Genomic DNA, 22,539 nt, shown 5'->3' on the forward strand with positions numbered 1-22,539 from the left:
CCTCTCTGTGTAACAGCTTGCTCAGTCTTTGACAATGCCTCACCACTTTGTGATAGGAGCAAATTACATTGGCATATTTCCATTTCTTTGCTGAAACAATAAATTAAACTTTAAATAAAATCTGCCCCAAAATTAAAAGAGTGGCAAGCAACTTTGACCAAAGTGTAGGTTGCTGTGATACTTGTTGCAGTTTGCAAAATACGTTAATACTATTCGAAGACCCTTAATCTTAAAAAAAACCCCAAAACATTAAGTTTGTACTCAAAAATTAAATAGTATTTTAATTGAAAGAGCAAAAGACACCTAAGTGGAGCTTTTTCTTCTTGTAAATAGTATCCATTTAATCAAATACACTGAATCTGAAGAGCTCCTGTCACCTCTTCCCCCCCATGATACTTACAATACTTACAATACTACCAAATTAATCATGGTGATCTAGGTGACTGAAAAATATGTTTGCTAGCTTTGAGATGACAAGAAACTGGGAGGGCTACAAGTAAACAGGAAGATAGTATTAAAATTTAAAATGTCTTGACAAACAACAAAACGGGCTCAAAAAATGATGCAATTCAAGATATGTAAGTTCTACATTTTATATTTAGACAACATAGAAAAAATTCAGACCACAGAAATAAAACATCCAAGGAAATGTAGAATCCAAGAGATCCTTCATTTGAAAGCTTCCAAAGAGATGTAGGATTTGAGTTCTTTCTGTCTTAATTTTACATTGAAAAGATTGATTGAAGACATAATGACTGTCTTTATATGTCCAAAAATCTCTTTCAAGGAAGAAAAGGAATTTGTTTTCTTTTTATCTAGCATACAGATAAACAGGTTGTGGTGTTAAACTGCAGCAGGATGAAAACTTTTTAGCAGTGAAAAAAGGAAATTAACAGGGTAGACACACAGCCATCTTTCTAGGACTTTAAGAAAAGCTAGACCTTGGAAGAAAAAGCTCAGTGGTGAGTTTGAGTTTTGTACCAAAACTTATCTGGATAAGAATCAAGAAACTTGTAACAGGCCTTCACTGTTTTAGGGTCTTAATAAGTGTAGGTTTCTGATTGTTTTGTGCTGCTTCATGTTACATTTCTCCCTAAGCCTCAAGGAAGCTGTCAGCACTCCACAGAACTGCATGAAAGGTTGTATAACATGGGATTGCCCTGTTGGAAGATGGTTTAGAGCTGGTGCAGTACCTCTGCTAAGATTTATGTTTTTGCTGCTCCACTGCTGAAATTAGACAGCAAATAAACATCAGTTTTCCTGTGTCTGAAATTTGCTTTGTGTTTCATATAATGCTACACTGTCTGTTCAGTAGCCACAGCTGAGAGAGGTTCCTCAAACAATATCGATGTACTTGAATTGTGCACTTTGAACAGTAGGTGTTCCTGCAAAACAAATCTTTCCAAATGGCTCTTAGAAGAGCTATATAAAAATACAGCTTCCTACACATTTTCCAACATTTTAGATGGATGTATAACTAACAAGTCACCTTTGAAAATGCAGTTACTTGAAACCTTAAGCCAATATGAGATAGCTCTGTCAGAAAGGACAGCTGCATTTTCCACCCACTCTTACTCTGCTCATTTCCCACTGTGTTGGCCTGAGCATTCCTGCATTTTAGCCAGATCACCTCACTAGGCTTACTGAAAACTGTAAATAACTGGGCAGATTTCAGAAAGATCAAAAAGCTGATCCATCACACTTCAGAAAATAAATTAGGAGTCTTTGTCTCAAGATGTCCTCTCACTTTAGAATGAAAAAGACTAGCTGACTACCTTCAGTGTCTTCCAAATCATAGCACTTCACCTAAGTGCAAGCTCAAAAGGCTTAAGGCACCAGAATATGAAGGAATGGATCTCCAGAGTTTGAACAATGGAGCAGAACAGGGCTCTAACAACTGTTGTCAACAAATATTGGCGTAGATCCTGTACCTGGTATAGAACATAGTATAATAGAAAAAAAAAACAAAAAAAAACCCAAACAAACCCAAACAGCAAAAAGGGTTATTAAAATGCCTAAACAGTAGCAAATCTAAGGATCAAATTAGGCTACTATTCAGCTACAGCAGCCTCAGGATTCCAAGATCAGAAGGTGACCAGGACCACCTGTTTCCTTTCAACATGGACATCAGGACAGCGTTTTAAGAAAAATGTGCAGGAAGGATCATATAATCTGAGAAGAGATATACAAAAATCCACATTGGGAAAGTTTGGGGGTCCTTCAAATCAATTTTCTTACTCTCTTTAGAACTTATTTCAGGAAACTACCCAAACACCTGGCAATATTTCCTCCAAAGAAGTATGAAAAACACGTTGGTAAAAATCAGTTGTTATCTTTACTTATTGTTAACCAATAAATGGCAATGACTCGCATTTGTTAAAGTTAATCCATTTTCCCCTTTTATCAGGAATGGCTTTTGAATAATTGCTGATTTTCAATCAAATATCAGTGCATGAACAAAAAAGCTACTTGTCTTTCCAGATAAGAGGCCCTTAAAACTTTCCTTCCAGTATGAGACAATTTAGACTTTTCACTTGATGACAATACCATTCTTAACTTTTTTATTTAATACAGTGAGATAAACTTTCTGCCAGACTGCAATGATCTCCTCCAGTGCTCTTTGACCACAGGAAAAAAAACAAGGCTGATGTAAATCCAAGAAAGGTTCAAAACAACCACTCAAGTCAAGTATCCCTTGACAAAAAGAGAAATATTGTCTTCAAGTCAAACAGCAATGTGGGAAGACAATGCAAGAATATTCGCCAAATCCCTAATGAAGCTGATTAAGTGATTATGGCCTTTCAGCTATCTAGCTGCAGTGGGCTCTTCTTCGATCTTTGCCCTGATACACATCGTGAGAAAGTATCCCCACAAGTAGAGTCTTGTGTAAGTGTCAGGCTAGAGATATATCCATTTTTAGTGTGTTTGTGTGGGGAGAGTGAATATACAATTCAAAGATGTAATGATAACAGAAGTGCCATATGTATGGGATGAGCTAGATATTTCCAGATGCCTGAATAGGAGAATGTGCTGACTACTTATGCTGTTAATAAAACATGCTGTGATTTCTTTCCCGACAAACCAGAACTCAGAATTTAGCATTCCCAGTATGGGCATTATGCAAAGATGTTTAGAATGAAATCACTAATTAATCTCAATTACAGCACAGCCACGGAAAATTCATATATAATTTATATCCTTCTGGCTATAAGGCACCAGGTAGATGGGAGATTGTAACATCCCTCGAACATCTGTCCAGAAGTTTTGGATGAACAACATAAATAATGATTCTGAACCTACTGACAAATTACTGTGGGAAGTACTCTGCGATTCCACTTTATAGCCTCGTGCTGTCTTTGCTGCAACATAGGTTGCAAACACAACATAGGAATAAGACTGTGCCCTTTCAGTTATGGCTTACGTAAGCCCAGGTCGGGCTCCGGCAGGGAAGCCAGGCGAAGCTTCCCCCGAGCCAGGGACAAAGGGCCACGGACCGAGCCCTCCCATCTCCATGGGCTGCTGCGAGCAGCTGCCACTTCCACGCACACATTTCCACCCGCTCCTTGTAAACTGGCAGCGCCAACATGCCGGCACGGCGGGCGCTGCGGCGAGCTGGGGGAAGGTGGGAAGAAGGCAGGCGGAGAAGGCCGGGAGTAAGGCAGGGGAAGCAGGGCGGAACCCACCGGGCGCCGCCGCCCAGCCCGCCCCGCCGGCGGGCGCCGCAGGTGCGGCAGCCGGGCCGCCGCCCTGAGCCTCGGCGACCCCCGTTGCCACAGCGAGGGAAGACGGGCGGGCCGGTGTCGCTGGAAGCGACGAGCCCGAGAGAAAAGGCGGCTGGGGAGGCGGGCCGGGAGCTGCCGGGCTCCGCAATGGCGCGGCGCCCAGGGGAGGTTGCCAGGCAACCGGTCCGGCGGCTGCGGCACCGCGCTGCGCAGGGGGAGCGCCGCCGCCCGCGGCTCCGGAGACTCCCGCAAGGCCCCTCTGACACACGGCCTGTTCCAGAGGGACAGCTGCCCCCGGCAGCACCAGCCGGGCCCGGTCACACGGGAGAAGCAGGAGGGACGGGAAGGAGCAGGTGTTTAGGGCAGATTGCGGCAGGCGAGGCAGGAGTGGAGGGGGTTGCTGAGGAGAACCCGCCCTTCAGAGCCGCCAGTGAGGAACAGGGGAGGCCCGGCGGGCCAGGTCCCTCCCCGTTGTCCCAAGAGCAGGGCTAAACAGCGATGGAGCCAAACTCAGGCTTTACCACCAGGGCGGGAAGAAGCCGGGGGGTCACCATCCCTCCTTCAGTTCAATCTGTGTACCGTCTGTATTGAATGCAGAGAGTCAGCCATGCTGCCTACTGCCTGCAGCCAGCCAATTCCCCTGCTCCGGGTGGGCGGGTGTGTTGTGGGGCTTTTTTAAATAGGAAACGGTGACTGTAAAACCATAGAAACCGACCAGGAGAGTGTGGTGCTGGGACAGTTTTTACATCATCGCCACTCATTTCAAGCTGTTGGTATATTTTTGATAAAAAATTAACCTCATCCACTACATGACAAAACCCCTGAGTTTTTACTTGGTATATGTGAGAGGACATAAGGGGGTACGTGTCCAATTTGTAACTTCGCAAAATAAACAAAGAGAACCTGGATCTAAACGGAGAATTTTCTAAACAGGCTTGCATTTGCAAAGATAGCTGACTAGTGACAAACACAACTGCCTCTTGAGAAACTTCCAAACCCAAAACACAATAGGCACAGAAAGCATGAGGACCATCCCACATGGGGGAAACAAATATCTCCATGGATAACAGATGAGAATTTCCCCCCTGGGAACTGTACTGACACTGACAGGCTCCCTGCAGCTGCACAGCACCAGCTGCCAAGGGGATCCTGCAGGAGTTAATGCAGCTTGAAAGAAGCATTAACTCCCTGGATATCTATCAACCTTCAAGGGCAGGATGCCACAAAATGTTTCCTCATAAGCACTACTCATGCCCCTACTATGTAGCTGCACCTGGAAACATATCTAGGTCTCTAAAGGAGATAGAATCACACACACAAAAAAGCACAACTACAAAAAAAGTACAACTTCCTTCCTCATGCATCGTCCTCACCAGATTCCCTTTGCCGCTGTAATGGAAGAGTTGGATTAGTTCAGTAAAGTGCCACTTCAAATAAACCAGAAACAAAGTGGTTGCAGTGATTCCGGAAATTAAGTCACAGATGAGGTCCCATATTTACTTTTAAATATTATTTTAGTCTTATGATGGTTTATGGTTAGCAGTTCTTACTATATCTTTAGGGACAGAGTGCAGATGGGGCCAAGCCAGCTACTAGTTACAGGTTGTGATGTCTCATGCTAATTGCCAGTGGGGCTGACTGTATACTGTTTATTACTGAAATAGTTGACATTGACCTGCCCGGTTTTCCTTTTTCTTTTTTTTTTATTTCTTCCCCCCTTGTTCTTTATGCCAATATTGAAGTGTTGGGCTAAAATTTTACATTTTTGCCTCAGACCAGTTTTTGAGGGAAGCTTCAACTCAAATGAAACTATTTCTAAGAAAAAGGCTACATATATGTATTTACCCGTAAAATTTTGTAACTGCCAATTTTAAAACCATGAGTAAGTCACATCCTGAATTCAGAACTTTTTCTTTTGGAGGGGTATCTATAATACTTTCCCAGAGTTGAAAGATTTTGAAAAATTAATTTGCATTTATTTAAAAGAACCCTCCAGAGATTTAAAGGTGCAAATTACAGAGATAACGCATTTTTCTGTTAATGTTTTTTTGTCCATCTGAGGGGATTTTCCTTCAACTGAAGTCTGTCTTTGTGGACTCTGCTGACCCAGGAGTGGGAATGTTTTTATCTTTTTGTTCTAAATCATTCTGTATCTTGGTTACTAAAGAAACAAAACAAACAAGAAAAAAACCCCAAAATATAAAAACCCAGAAGGAAATAGAGAAGGAAAAAGGGGCATTTAGGGCAAAAGGGAGACATATCTCAGACTGAAGACCGGCATCGTAAGAAACCTCCAGGGAAATGATACGTGTAAGAACTGTCTGCCTGGATAAAGCAACTGTCTCAAAACTGGCTGCAGTAGTCCTGCAGGCTGGTTGGAGAGCCATAAAAAACTCAAAGACTTGTAGATTATTATGATCAAGAAATTAATCTAGATTGATCAATTTGAAATCAAATGAGACCAGGCTGGGGAACAGTCAAGGAAAAGGGAAGCAGGGGAGGCAGTATAATGGAGCAAGCAGGGATCGGAGAAAGCAAAAAAGCTTGAGATGAGTGGGCAAGAGAGGGAATGAAAACCTGAGATAACTGGACTGGAATTAATTGGAAGAATGGACAGAAAGATGTGAAAATGAGTTTATAAATGTGAGAAGAGCACTGTGAAGTATATGTAAACATGTATTCAATAACTCATTCATATGTGTATCAATATGGTCTCCCTAAAATTGTGTACAAACACTCCGATAAAAAAGCACCTATTACTGTAGGAAGAAGGACTGAAATGACAGCATAGAATTGAGACTGCTTTAGTTTTGGTGCATTTGTCAGTAGATACTGTAATGCGATGTTCACTGTCTGATGTAGTATACAATATAGATGAGCTCTTAAAAGCAGTGAGATTTGTTTGAAGGAGACTTCCTTGATTCATTGGTGCTGCACAGGAATTGGGAGAAGTGACTAATGGGAAGGGAAAAAGAAGGATAACTATGTATCCTTCATGCAAGGTCTGTGTACTGTCTTGGAGAACTGGCCATGCCACAAATAGGGTTTGCCTTCTCTGGCATCAAATGCCTGTATCTGTTGGCATCTGCACCTAAGCAAATCTGAACTCCTTTCATATTTCTGGAGAAAAATAGGTCCTGTAAAAAGCAATTCTTCTGACCTATTTCAGATGTCTACCTTATGACGAGGCAAGTTGTGCCCTAGAAGTGCCTGTCTCTCTGGACTGACTAGAAGGGGTAAAAGATGAGTACTCACTATTGCCTGATGGCAGGCAATTCACTCAAACTGCTGTTTTCCCAGGTGGCTACAAATCATATGTGAGATTTCTAGAATGTAAAGACAGCCTTAATTCAGTGTTCTGCAACTGATTGCTTGATTCTGCCACTTACTAGCATACTTTTAATGTGATTTTTTAAATATGAAATATGGGTCCTTTTACTTCCACATCTCCTTGCTAAATATCAGCCACTTATTTTTCACCTATTACCATTGTTCCCATTTTGTGTTTTAAGATGCAGAACCACGTGTGGTTTGGGAACCAGAATGACATATGAAAATGTATGTGGTCTGCATTCTGATGCACACTGACAGAGAGAGGGGGAGAATTGAATATTCCTGCTGTAGTACTCAACAATATGTATTAATTACTGTAATTGTAATAGTTATCATGTATTAAAGTTCTGCCAACTGTCCAAAGCTTCACACTACAGGCATCTCTACAACTGAGTACCTATGTATTTTAAATGAAGATGTCATCAGTGGGAAACACATAAGGCTGGATATATATTCAAAATTTGGCAACCAAAAGGGAAAAATTAAACCAAACAGCATGAAATTAGATCCTATGATGAGTAATATGGTTGGTGATTTGTGCAGAACACAGCCAAATGGTTATATAGCATTTCCCAGACCATCATACAGGAACTGTTAGAAAGCTTTAGAGCTGCACCTTCATCCCCTCCACATCCCATGCAAAGGCACAGGGCAAATATCATTGCTCCTCCCTGGTGACCTGACCAGCATGTTTGTTTCCCTGGGTAATGAAAAGCCCAGTCAGATATATAATATTAGAAAGCATTAAACAAGTCTCTATTAAATGCAGAAGATTTTGCTTGATCTGAAAGGAAACAGAGTAGTTAATTGGCCCACAATTAAATAGAAATGCCATTAAAAAAATCCTGAAACAGTTTGCCAGGCGCAATTTCTGTTTGCCTTTTATAGCGTCCTCAAAACCTGTCATATCAAGGCATAAACAGAATATTCTGAACACTATGAAAACATCTTTATAGATCAATTTATCCTGAGGGACAAAGTGCCTATGGCTGACAAATGCAGTTAAGAGGAGGAAGGTAGTATCACTATTCCATGAAGAAACTTGAAAGGCCTGAGGGAGCAATGCAGATTCATAAGTGTAGGATCAGAGGAGGTAGTTATGAGTGTTTATTCTGATGTTTGCACTGTTTGGATTATACTTGTCCCCTGATTTAAAAAGAGTCTCAGCTAAAACACACCAAATTAATGAGGGTTGTAAGCCTTATGGCCAAGTATTATTGCAACAACACAGGTGCCTTGCTTCATACTTGGACATCACCTTCCTGTTAATGATGTTAGGAATAAAAAGGAGAAGTGGCACAGAAGTGTGGAAATGTGCCAGAAGTGGAAAGCTGAATACTTACATATCTGCCCCAAACTAATTTTTATAGCTCCTGATTGTTTTTTATAAGAGGGAGAAAACAATTTACGGCTTTAAAGTTCAGTCACTTTGTTTAAAAATGCAGATTCAGTTTCAAGGTAACTTTAAATAAAAATGACTGGAGGCTTGTTTGTTATAGTATTTTATAACTATGGGGAAAAGAAGGATTGCTGAGGACAATTACAAAATTCTAGGCTAAAATAAAACTGCAGACAATTGTAACAGGACTATATGGAGATGAAATTTGTTCAGTGGAGTTTGACAATTTTTTCCAGTTCAGAATAATTTCCTAAGTGTACAGGGTTTTTTTATATACTCCATTTGCATTTGTTGGTATGTGTGAATAAAACAACAGAGCAGATGTTGAAAACCTCCTCAAGAGAGTTTTCCCATTCCCACTATATTTGAGCCAGCAAAAGAGTTTCTGATTAGAGGGAATACAGGAGCTCCCCGAAGAGTTCTTAGAAACATTCTGTGCTCACCTGCAACTTGGAGCTGTACCACTGCAAGGATGTTTTCCCACAGGAGCTGTGCACACCACACCGCTTATTTCCATATAGAAACATGGATGTGTCACTGTTTCCTTTACAATGTATTAAACTCTTTTTTATATAAACTCAATTTGTATACCCTTCTAGAATTTCTCTTTCCACCACCCTACATTTGACTGCTTCTTGCCCATCAGTCACTGTTTTCTAAGTTCCCAGATGATATTTCCTCTTCTTACCACAATTCCGGAGCTGTTTGCCCATCCTCACAGTATTTATATCAACTCACCAGCTCACTCCATTTCTGCATCATATCCTTAATCTTTCTCACTAAGGACAGATTATTTTGAGAATGTGTGAATATGTGAACTTATTTGAAAGTGAGGTCAGTACTGAGAAAAGCTATATAATCCCTTTCCCAGCAAAGGAGAAGGCTTCTCCAGAGTTCCCAGCCTCTGCCACTCCACAGAGCAAGATATGAACATGAATAATAACATCCAAGTGTCCCATAAAACACTAAAGGTCATCATCATCATAATCATCATCATCATCCCCTGAAGCTTATGTTCAAACTTTTTTCCCCCTGAAGAATACTAGTGGAGTAAAGTACCGAATTTCTCTGTGTGAGAGTGGACTGCCTTCAGCTTGGCTTCGAGAGCCAAGATCAAAGATCACGATATTCATAAAAAATTTCATCTGGCAAAAGTGCAAGTATTTTTATTGTGACAAATGTAAAGGCTGTAAAGCACTTTAAATGTTAACTCTAACTGAAAATATCATAAAAATTTTGAAACAATAAATCATGAAAATGTTCTGACTGTTGCACATGCTTAGCCAACAGAACTACAAAAGCAAACTGTTTGCAAGATGTAAAATGTTATTCTGTTGAAAAGTCTCTTTTAAGTGTGGCTCAGTAACATTTACAGTCTATTTCTTTCTAATCAAATTTACTTTCTTAATAACTTTAAAGATTTCCATCTTCATATTGCTTCTGAGAGTAAAATTCTGTGCTTTCCATTTCATCTATTAGTATTTTCCAGAAATGAAAGTAGAGCTCAACCTGCACTCCAGTATTTTCCAAGCATGTTCTAATTGCTTCACTAGGAAAACTTTTCAGTAGTATTATCATGGTACTTGGGAGGCTGTTTACTGTCAACGCTTTTGTGGTGCTTCCCATTTTACAAAATGGAAAGCAGCCTCTGCACTGAAAAATCTAACCTGTGTGAACGCATTTGCACAGGGTGTTTATGCAGCCATCACCAAAGTCTCAATCTGCAAACAATCATGCAGTGTTTGCCCCGTGTCTGCTTTCAGGTTAACACAACTACAGATGGAAGATTTTTTCATCTTGCCTGGTGTCAGTACTTATCTTTTCGTTTCCATGGTTGCATTATTGACTTTCAGCAAAGAGAAAACGCATGGAGTTCACACACTCTACAAATACACCTGTTAAACTCTTTGGATACAACCTTGCATGCTAGAGTGCCAGTTAAAATAACTTTGCCAGAGACTTCCAGGAGGGAAGACTTATCTAACAAAGCTTGCCTTGTGGCCCAAGAAGTAGGATTTTCCACTGGTTTGCCTTTGGTACAAACGTTTACTTATACACAAAATAAAATTAACATACTTAGAGATAGGCTGTCAAGTTTCAGCTATCCTGGGCAGAGTCCTTGTTTCATTATTGTGTTTGTTTAGAAATTCGCTCTTTACTTGCCTATAAGCACATGGTTTGTTTAGATACTCAGGTTCTGGCACCTGTTTATGGAATTCATTTTTAAGCAGCAAATTCAGATCCCAGGGTCTAGGCAAAGGACGTTTGTCTCTAACCTTGCTCCCCAGTTTATGATTCATTAAACTCTGGCCATTGTTTTTCTTGAGATTGCAGATTGTCATTTTTTTTGCATGTATCTGTCTCCATTTTGTATACATTTATGGAATCCAGCTCCTAATATATCTGTTATCCTACTGAGACAAACGGGTGAGTCTAGAACACAGTGTATTGCTTTAGAGAACTTGAGTCAGACTCCTTATTTCAAAGTGAGTCATTTATATTTATCATCAAACAAAACTACATTGGGGTCAAAGTCTGTGGAGAATTTTGCAGTTACACTGGGGATGGTGAGACATGGTGAAGATGATATAGGAAAAAAAAAAATAAATGTATAATTACCTCCCATTCAGATAGAAAGACTGTTTCTGCCCCACTCTGAAAGCCTGCTGGTAATAATTCAACTAAAGCAGCACTCACCCTGCTGCAAGAGGAAGGACAATGGTAGATGGGGAAACATTGTAGCTTTAACTGAGTTACCTCAGTGTCAGTGACCAGAAAGCTATGGAGTCAGAAGTTAGAAGGCCAAAATAATCAGGTAGGCTTGTACAGTTCCATACAGCAGAGATGCTGCCTTTGAAACCTAAGCTGAAGGCTGGCTGGACATGCTGCCACATCCTGCTTTTTACTGCAGTGTTGAACAGTACCCAATATTTTGGCTAGAGCAGGTGGTTTGATGTCTGAATAACTCAAAACCTGTATGTTACAACTCCATTTAAGACCAGAAAATCGGCACCTTATGGCATAAAACCCAGACAACCCCTCTCATATGACAAGGCCACACCAGAAGACCACTTGCTGTACGTTCAAAACCTGGACATCCATCATCTTAAAATGCATGCCTCCTCATGCTATTTGTTATCAGTTTGTTCAGGTAAGGTAGCTGCACCCTGCATGGAGCAATCATTATCTTATTGAACATGATCCTCTTTCTTGTATGAGGAAGTTTGCATTTTTAATGCATAATGGCAACCACCTGTGAGGATCTCCAGAAAGATCCTGCATTAGCTACAATTAGGTACATTTCATCTGTGGAAACCAAGCAAAGAATCAAGCAGAAAGTAGGATCACAACTCAAGGCCTAAGAAAATTTCACATAGAACAACCACTGGACTTTGGCTCAAGAGACATAAAAATAAGTTATTGCTAATCTTTTATTTTTCAACTTTTTTTCCATATAGGATGAACACCAACAGAATTTTGTTTAATGTTTCCATCATGTGAATCACTTCAAAATGCTTTCAGCTTTGCCAAATATTAGTTGTTGAGACATTTCTTTAATAGCACTATAAAAGGTGAGATAGTTCTTTCAGTGAAATTGGAAAGAAAATATCTTCACAATGCAGATTCATGTATCCTCTTTCAGTTTGAATGCTTATAACAACAAAAACCTCACCATTTAATAGAAAAATACATTTTTTGTCTGCTTATTGGGAAAAGTTTTACAATATTATTTCCCTAATCTACAAGTTTAAAAAACAACAGTCAAAAATGATGAATCCCTGTTGTTGGGTTTTTTAATAGGGAGATTAAAAACTGGTTTTGTGTTTCTTTAATAAGTATGGTGGTAATACTGCAGCATTAAAATGTATTTCCAGCCAGTTTTTTTGAGAACTTCTACTACAAAAATGGATTGTGTAAAGTAGGATGCTCAGGCAATATACAAGTTTGAGTCTTGTTGCTCCTGTTTAAATTTATTGAAATCTGGCCATTCAACACTTCTCTAAAATAATTTCTAGATATGCTCAGAAAAAGCTTCTTATCAGCTTGTAATAAATACTTAGAGAGCTGCCATGTGTTGCCTGTGTTTCTACTTTAGCAGCCCCTTCAGTGCAGTTAATACTAAGAAGTGCTGAGGCACCCAACACTGAAAGCAGGAGAGGAAGCAAAGCCCTTCTGCTGGTCCCAAAGCAGTCAGAGAAAGCAGCTGAACTTCAGTTGGAGGTAAGGGTCAGAAAAGGAATGATAGTAGGTTCAGAAGCAAAATAAGAGAGGTAAAGTTGCAAACTCGGAATTTGAACTGAAGAGTGTGAATATAGTTATTCAATGTTTCTTTAAATTGTCCTCTGTCAGTATTTTGGTCCCAAATATTCTTTACAACATATTTTCCCAAGTATGCATTAAGTACAGAATGATTAATTTCCTCAGCTTTTTTTTTTTTTTTTTTTTAAATCCTTAAGGCTTTTAGTAATTCACAACATCATTTGCCTCTCCTCCTTACCACCTCTGAGAAATGAGGTGCATTATTTGTCTTTCAAAGAAATTAACAGAGGAACAGGAGATACAAGTGACCATTGGCAGAAATGTCTTCTCACACAGCATTTCTAAGATATTTCTAAGGTGGATATTCATGAGATGAGAGAAGGAACAAGAAATGGATTTATTCGAGTGACTTCAGGAAGCCTCTAGAAAGGAGGCCCTGGGATTCCTGATGCCTGCTTGGCAAGCTGGGACTGAGGGCAAAGAGAGAGAGCTCTGATTGGCAAGAGCCCACTTCCACTCAGGGCCAGGGTCTGCAGCTGCAAAGGGTCCACACGGGTTTGGAGAAGCTGGTAGGAGCATGTCTATGGCCTTAAAACATTGGAAGCAACACAGTCAAAATCTTGCTTGAGATTTTTCATGCTCCAGCCAAGAGCTGAGTGCATAACAGGATTACGATTGCATTTCTTGCTACCAGGTATGAGTCAAGCAGATAGACTATATTGGATTTCAGTGTCCTCTCCATCCCTTTGGTGGGAGAGTTTTTAGGGCTACCTGGGGGTGGAGCAGGGCTGCAGGTAGTGACCACAAAAATCTATTCATCAAGGTCTGAGATGAAATCAAGGAAGCAGCACTGACAGCATAACCGATGCTGGGCTCTTGCTGCAGGGTGGGTACACCAGTCTCTGCTGTTGAGATCTAATGCTTATATGAGTATGATGTACACTTCAATGAGAGTAATTCAGTACTCAAAAATAACAAGAAAGCTTTAATAGCCCCTATACTTAAGTTTCTCACAACATAGGGAGAGTCAGCTTTCTCTTAGGGTCAAGTTTTGCTTGAACTCTTCAGAAATACCCAACTTTATTCCTAGTGAGAGGTAACTGGATCATGCTTTGATATGATACAGCCATTTATATGACTCTATTTCCCAAGACCTAATGTTCACAATAAATATACTCAAAATCTGTAAGAATTCTGCTTCAATAATTTCCTTTAAGGGCTATAATATCTCAACTGATCTTATTTTTTAAGCAGAAGTGTTAATCTAAAGACTGCCTTTGAAGATACATGCCCATTTGACCTACTAACAGCATTTTATGAATACTGAAAAATTTCTGTGATTACAGATATTTTTTCTCTGAAAATTGTTGCAGTCTAAAAATCAAGAGAACAGAGCCAGGTATTTATCCACTTGCCTAATATTGAGAATGTGAGTCATCCCATTGACATGTCTGTTTGTTGTTGAAGTGGGGCCTATAGACATATGAGAGCATCATTTATTTAATGCATTCATCACCAGAGGGAATTGCAGATCATTTGAACATGATCATTCATCATTTCTCCAGATCTGTTCAATAATGAAGGAACCTATACCATCTAGTGAAGAGACCTTTCAGATGTTGCAGTGGCTCAGCCATAACCAGGTATGCATATTGAAAACATCGATCAGAAAAATGCAGCTAAGCAGGCAACCTGCAGAGATGGCGAGAATGTGAGTGAACCTTCTTGTTTCACTTGTATCTATGGAATCATCTAAAGCCAACACAGCATCAAGCATTCAAATCCCAACAGGCAATTTTCTGTTGCTTCAGTAATCACCACAAAAAGAAAAAAGTTTGCCTTTACACAGGTGTGTGAAAATTTTGATGAAGTGCTACTTACCACCTTATAATAGAAAGCAACAGGAAAAAAAATGATTGCACATTCTCTGTTTTTTCCACAAACTGGTTACTGAACCCCTTCTCTGATCTATGACTTTGTAAGTCACTGCATTTCTGTGTTGGTTTTTCCAACCAAAACCATTCTTGGTGTATTAAGAGAAGGTAAGAAAAAAGACCAGAAGGTTTGAAAAAAGAGTCAGGGGGTGCTGCATGAGCTTCCCACCTCCTGAGTCATTCTGCTGTCTCTCCCAGTGGGTATCATGCTTCTAAAAAAATAATGAAAGGAATATTTTTTTCTCTCTCATGCAATATGGAATGAAGTTTCTAAATAAAAATTTCATTCTTATATATATAAAACAATTCACAAAACATATGTGTTTCATATGGTATATGCAGCAATGCAAAACCATGTTTAGTCACAGACAAGTCCTCCATTCTGTCTTCCATCAGGGAGAGGCTGTTTTGGGAGATGAGGGAGGGGAGAATCCTATAAATCTCCTATGCCTCACAGAAAAAAAAAAATGATGAATTTAGGAAGTAAAGAGAGCCTCACACTGAAAATGCTATAAAGAAGCAACAGTACATCTCTGCATCAAAATTGTGCAATCCCACGGTTGCAGTTTTGTGCTTTAAAACACACTCCAATTTATATTCAGAATACAGGACCAATATAGCCTCCAGTAGAAAAAGAAAACACTTGTGGATGACCACCTTAAAACAACAGCAACAAATTACCACAATTAAGATGAAAAACACAAACTCAAAAGTAATTGTTATTACAAACATGCAAGCTTAAAAAACATAGGACCAGAAACCTGCAAAGAGCAACATTATTTTTCATTATTGTGCTAAGACCCAATTAAATGCTGTGAAAAATCCATGCAGTGGCAAAGATGGCTATTATTTCCTCTCCTCTTGCTCTATTAATATTAATTGAAAACTAGGTGTGGCACCACAAGAGAGGAATCTTGGTAAAAAAACAGCTAAAATTTGTTGGTTTGTAGCATTTTAATTAAATGTAAGGTTGTCTTACCTGATTGAAAGAGAATTAAAAATCATAGCATAAGAAATATCCATACACTTGTAGATAGATGATGAGAGCCTCCTTCTACTGCAGGTACAGGTTCCTGGGCAAAGAAGCTTGTAAACTCTTGATTTCACTGAAATGAAAAAGGAAAGAAATAAAGAACCTCCCCATAAAAGCAACAAAGGAACCTCTGCAGTATTCTGTAGTCTCTTCGCCTGCTTCCTGTTCTGAGATTCATTCCTTGAATCCCAGCATCGATCAGAAAATTGGTTGTGGGGGAAAAAAGGAGGGGGGAGAGCGGAGAGGGAGGAAACGAAGCGGCAGCGGATTCCGTGCTGGCTCCACCTCCTGGCAGAGCGAGCGCGCCGGAGCCCGCACACCCTGCCCGCACAGCTTGTGCGCCTCCAGTACACAGCTTTAAATACAGGAACTCTGAGCACTGCTCACCAATGCTTGAAAACTGCCTTGACATATAGAGTACACAACATGATTTGTTTTTCTTTTTAATTACAGTGAGGTAAGGATTTGAGTACATCAATGTACATGTAATTGCAGAAAACTTGATGTTCTGCCTAATACCTTTATTTTACTATGAACTAATGCATATTCTGTTTAGAAATAAAGAAGTAATTCTTTATGCAGAATTCTCCACTACATAATGGTAAAAAATAAGAGTGCTGTTTTTTTCCTTTGATTATTGATCCTGCAAAACACAAATGACATTTATATGCTTATTAAAGTCCAGAGGGGAAAAAAAGTTAAGTAAGACAGAGGGAATGGATGCTTGGATGTAGCCAGGACCATTACGTTATTATAATATTCTTAGTTATTTAAAGTACATTTATTGTAATAAAATATTTTAAAACTCAATAAAGAGTTTTTAGGGTGATCTGTTCTACTTTAATCCAAGGCTCCGTTTCATTTTATAGCATCTTAGAGCTGATCTCTTGTGTTCTGTATGCTATTAGTTGTAAAAGACAAATGTACAAATTGACTGTCTCACCCCAGTTGTCTCTAGGCACAATTCCTATAATAGCAGTGTTGGATTTAGTGTTACTAAAGGATACCTTATACTGGAATGCTGTGTAGCTGACTGTTTCTACTTTTATCTTCTATTTCTATCACGTACACCTGCTCTGTCACATCACACAGCTAGCAGCCACCTGCATGTGGGGTTGGCTCAGCAATTCTCAGCTGTGGAGGAAAATTTAATCATACCAAAACATGGGGCCTGGGGGAGGAAAAAGTGCAAAATTAACTAGGAATGGATCTAGATGAAAACCGTGGACTTTATAATTAGGATCCATGGTCTAACTCATCACAAAAATCAGTGTTGTCAGCACAAGGGAGTAGCTGAAGAGACAGTCCATTTGAGTAACGACAGATATTTGTGTCAGCTTGAACCACTCATCACGGTTATCCCAAAGCCTTGGAGTGTCCCAGGAAAATGATCCTTTTTCATGCTTGTTCAAGCCCTACAATGGGATCTTGGACCCTGAAAGGACTCCAAAATACTAAAATAGTGCAAGCAGTGATAATAGTAGGTCAAAACACCTATAGTGTGAGCATGGACTGAGCATCTTAGAAATCCTTTTTTCACCAAAAAATGTGCTCTAGTTTGGCTCTGAGGAATTTTTTTTCCTTAAAATACTGCTATATACAGAACTACTCATCCTTGAAAGGGGTTTCCCTGCTAAGCGCCGCCGGTGCTCCCGTCAGCTGGCGCTGTCCGCGGTGCTGGAGCTCGGCCTGGCTCCACTCTGTCCTCAGCGCCCGCGCTCCCCGCCGGGCCACGCAGCCCCAGACACCTGGGAATATACTTTGACAGCTTTGTATAAATACAAAAAAACATCATTAATACATTTAGGCATAGTTGAGATCGAAAACGTTGAATCTGATATTTGAAAGCCTAATTAAAAAGTCACTTTTTGAATGTATTTTTCACAAAATTATAATTTCGTTGGAATATGTATTTTTAAAAGTTTTTATGTGAATTCAGCTTCATTAACTAACCAAGAACTATGCTATCTAAAAAAAAAAATAAAATAATTTCAATTAATAAAATCTGTAATATTAAAAGCGAGATAAAGCTGTTAAAAAAATTTGAAAATTCTATGAATCTTTATAACTTATCATAGTACTAATATGTAATTCTTTGCAAGAGACTAGTAATGTAGATAAAGATGTACTGGTAATAAACATTAATTTAATCTGCATTATAAAAAATATACACACAGAGAACCTTTTATTCTGTAATCTTAATCCTTTTACTCACTTTTCACTTCTATAATCTGTATGTATATAGCAATTACATCTTAGAGGTAAAACTCATTGTCAAAGTGAGATTTGATTTTCTGTATCTTCCGTGAAAAGTACAATTAAAATGAGATATTATAAGATCTCACATATATCACAATGAAATGCCACAGTAAATAAAAGACAATAGACTTAACTGCTGAGATCCTCAGGAGTTTTCTAAGTTTTTATTTTCCCATAGTAAATAAAAGACAATATACTTAACTGCTGAGATCCTCAGGAGTTTTCTAAGTTTTTATTTTCCCATAAAAACTGGATTTTTCACAAAGTGGCACAAACTTTCAAACAGTTACACACCTGTGAGAAAGTAAAGAGTTTCTCCATGAAAATTTCAGAAGAGATCCAGAGAGATCCTAGAAAATCCCTCAGAGCTGATTCTAGATCTGTTAAACCTATCCAAAACCACCTACAAACATGATTTATTCATGGTTTTATTAATCATTTTAATAGAAATTATAGGAACTCCATAGGAATGAAAACAAATATGCGTTGAACAAAACTCATTTTCTGATTTTTTTCGAAGTCCTAAAACGAGGATAGCTGGAAGAATTTTTCTGCTTATTCAACCATGCTGATAGAGCTCATTTCTACCAGAAATTTCTCTTTGCCTCTTAGAGCATGGCTAACAGTCATCTGCATAAAAAATAACCATTCTATTAAATCATGCAAAAACATTTGCCCAGAAGAGATGGAGCAAAAGGTCAAACTCCAGTTTCCACAGTGCATGGGATGTTAAGCTTAAGGAACAATGCTTGGAGCTATTCTGGCCAACAGATACTTATGTACGCCTGTCGTTTACATGCCTGAAAGAAATAGCTGTTTCACATATGTAGAACTCTTTCTTTTCATTTTTTTTTTTAATTCACAAATCTCTTAAGTCTCAAACTCTAGACCTAAATCGGTAAATTGCCAAGGCAAAAGACAGGTCTCCAGATTGAACAGTGGTTTATTGATGTGTCATCTTTTTAAAAGACATAAATTAATCTCAATCAGAAGTTATTAGCTTTTGTTTAGTTCTTATGAAATCACAAAGGCTATTATTCTTGCCTTTAATGTCTGAGAGTCACTTCTGCAAATTACTTATTGAAGTGAAACTGAACTTTAATGTTATTCTAAATATGAAGTATATTCTCTTCCCAGTTCCAGTTACTTTAAGAGAAACTTCTTTGGTGACTTCTAATCATTAGCAATTTTTGAATTTTGTTACATCTCATTCTGATCTTTGCAAAAATCTTTGCATCTGAGGTGTATTAGTGCAGGCTGCCAGATTTTACTGCTGCCTGAAGAAAAAAGCTTTGGAATTTAAAAGATTTCTGAATATTTTTCTACATAATGAAAACTCTTTGGTCTTGGTAGTTACTTTTGAAGAAGAGACTATTCTATATCACATTTATAATATTTTCAAACTTTACAGCCAGTAATGCCTGAGGCTAGCACATTGGTCCCTTTTAATGACCAATGCTGGATACAGTTTTGACAAGGAATAAGTACAATGGTTTTAGAAAGAACATATCACTTCAATCTTTGCTCTCTGTGACATTGTACACCTGTACTTTGCAATTCAGTGCAGCAAACAGTTGACATGTTCTGTATCCTTATCATTCTTGGACAAAAGCAGATCAAGTTACAATTATTTTTCTTTAACATGCTAGAGTAAATTGTTTGAAATGTTTTGTCATCTTTCTCAGTGCAATATATTTTCACAGTTTAGTTATAAAGTTTAGTTAGAGTTTAGTTATAAAGACACTATTTTTAGTGCAGATAACTGCTATATGTACTATGAGATGCAGAGAAACTTTCTAAAGCAAAATCAGCTTGGCAAGAATATGTTATTAAACAGAGCAATTATTCTAGGCATTCCAGCTTTTAAAGACTAGCAAATAAATAAATCATAACTTGAGGTTTGCTTAACAAAACCTCCCCTCTCTCCAAGTGATGATTACCCTTCATCTGACCAATTAAACCACATGACTCAGTAGCAATAAATGGAATGAAAACATATGAATGCAATCTCTCTGTTTATAGGTGTCCTGGGAGAACATTATTAGATTTTGTTACTAGCTCTGAGAGCACACTAGTGCACTTGTTGCTGAGGTATCATTTAATTCATTTCTCCACCTCTTAAAATCTGCCTACCTTAAATTGTATTTGTTCACTCTGAAATTGATTGCTTTTATTTCATCTTTGTTTATTGGTCTTGGAATATATATGTTAGATCCTTTTTGAATATGTCCACTGTCCTGTAAACATATTGTGCTTGTAACAATAGCTTCCTAGTCCTGGCTGGGCTCTTTGGACATTACAAGGAATAACAAAATATTTCTTCACCCTTGATCTCTACAGTTTTGTTGCCTAACAAAATGAATTTATACTATAGTCTCTTCTTACTCAGTTCAGATTATTAGTTGAAAAGCTACTATGTCAGGTCTATGGCGTATAAATATGCATTAGTAGCTGGTACGAAATTTATTAAAAGCAGGTGTTTCTTTTATTTGACACACAAGGGATAAAATGAAAAAAAAAAAAAAAAAGAAACTGAAGAGATTTATACACTTATGTCAGCCAGTGTTGAACTTAAAGTCATGTCATTATACTTAGCTAAATAGTGCAATTTTTTTTTCGGTCTCTTTCAAAAGGTAATGTTGGTAAGTAGTTGTAGGAATAGTTATAATATGTTTTATATCTTGGTGTCTTTAAGTATGTTAGTTCACAAAAGTGCCTGAGAATTACTAAGGAGAATTTTTGTAAAAAAATAATTGTATTAATAAAATAAAATATTTTATGTTGAAACAAGTTGATGACTTAACTGCTGAAAACTTACATGTGAGCTATGTACAGGGCCTGCCCTTATGAAACCCCATACAGGGGCTGTATTCATTCATATTTAACACTTCAAAATTCTTTTTCTCTTTGGAACTAAGGTATTTCAACATTTGTATTTCAGCTGTTCAGTTAAAAATGACTAGATAGCTTTGCATTTATTCAGTCTTTACTGGGAGCAAAACTGCACCTGGGGCAGGATTCCCAGACAGATTATTTAGAAATGTCAGGGCTTTTCAAATTACATTTTTAAATGTAATTTCTGAGTTGAACTTTCAGTGATGATTCATTAAAAGTTGTAATCATAATTTAAATTAAAACAAGTGTCTGGCTGGAATTGTTATAAATTACTTTTGTCAAAGCAGCCTATTTGTTTTTGTCTTTTGAATGGCCACTTCTGATTTTCAGGTCTGGCAGTGGAATCTAGTGAGACAGAGGAATGGGAGGAGAGAGATTTTGTATATATACTATGTATCACATATATACATTCTATATAGAGGGGTTTTTATATTTTCATATTTAAAAATTCAGGGTTTTCAGGGGAGCTGTTCCATACAGATGGTTCAATGCATTTATATTATAAATGTATATAGCTATTTGTTTGTGCCCTGTTGTTCCACTGACAGATTTTAAAGTTTTTAAGAACATTATTCAGAGTCTGTACATGATTAGAGAAGAACATAGGCCATACATGAGCTATGTGTGATCTGGGCCTGGTTAGCCTGGAGAAGAGATGACTGGGAGGGGATCTTATCAATGCATACAATATCTTAAGGACAAAGAAGATGACTTCCATTTGTGCCCAGTGACAGAACAAGGGACAGTGAACAAAAACTGAGACACAGGAAGTTCCATGTGAATATGAGAAGCACCTTCTTTACTTTGAGTGTGACAGAGCACTGGAACAGAGTGCCTAGAAAGGCTGAGGAGCCTCCTTCCCTGGAGATATTCAAAATCCAGGTTTAAGTAATTCTGCAACTTGCTCTAGGTGAGCCTGCTTTAGCAGAGAGGTTGGCTTACAGGATTTCCAGAGGTTCCTTCCAATACAACCACTCTGTGATTCTGTAAATGAACATTTACAATGACCTTGTGTGGCATGAGCATTTATACAAACAAAACTTAGATTTTCTGGATTCTTCTTTTAGTGTGAAGATTGATAATTGAACTGTTATATTAAAGACATAGCATTTCTCTAATAGCACACCTACACCTATGATAATACTGTCTTTGTATAAGCAAATACATTAAGTATAGTCATTGTGCCAACTGACATATCACAGAAGATTGCAATAAATATAAGGATGCTACCACGAAAAAGCAGCACTGAGGGTTCTCTAGTAATTTAATATTAATCTAACCATTTTGTGGAACATTAGTTCACAAAAATTAGCTATTCTAACACTACACTCTTATAAAACTTGACAAAGAATCAAATCTCTGAACCAGCTCAGGTTCAAAACTCTTTTTCATATACCAAATTCTGTTGGAATTTCTGCTAGTATAAAGGACGATGCTTCTTATTTTTAACAAAGTTGAAATAGCTTGTTATTTAGATTAAAATTTCTTTATTTTTCCAGGAGAAACAGATTCAAGATGTATTACTCCCCTTTAACTCTGATGTTAATTATGATGACGATTACCTTTGGACAATGACATAAAGACTTTCTAAATAAAACTTCCAAAGATCCCTAAGATTTTTTTTTAATATTAAAAATTATAAAAATTATAAAATAAATGTAAGCATATAAAAGTCCTTTTCAAGGATTGGTTTGATTTCCAAAA

The 22,539-nt window shown here is 38.2% G+C and overlaps 1 protein-coding gene across 1 annotated transcript in view; it reads right to left on the reverse strand.

Moving 5' to 3' along the window:
* SCN2A (sodium voltage-gated channel alpha subunit 2) overlaps nt 1–16,012 on the reverse strand; it is a 73,712-nt gene extending 57,700 nt beyond the window's left edge. The window contains exon 1 of the mRNA XM_086898119.1: nt 15,628–16,012. The gene's annotated coding sequence lies outside the window, so the exon portion shown is untranslated. The remainder of the gene's footprint in view (nt 1–15,627) is intronic.
* Nucleotides 16,013–22,539: the final 6,527 nt, after the last annotated feature.

Source organism: Cyanistes caeruleus, chromosome 7, assembly GCF_971803275.1.
Source record: "Cyanistes caeruleus chromosome 7, bCyaCae1.hap1.1, whole genome shotgun sequence".
Lineage (NCBI taxonomy): Eukaryota > Metazoa > Chordata > Aves > Passeriformes > Paridae > Cyanistes > Cyanistes caeruleus.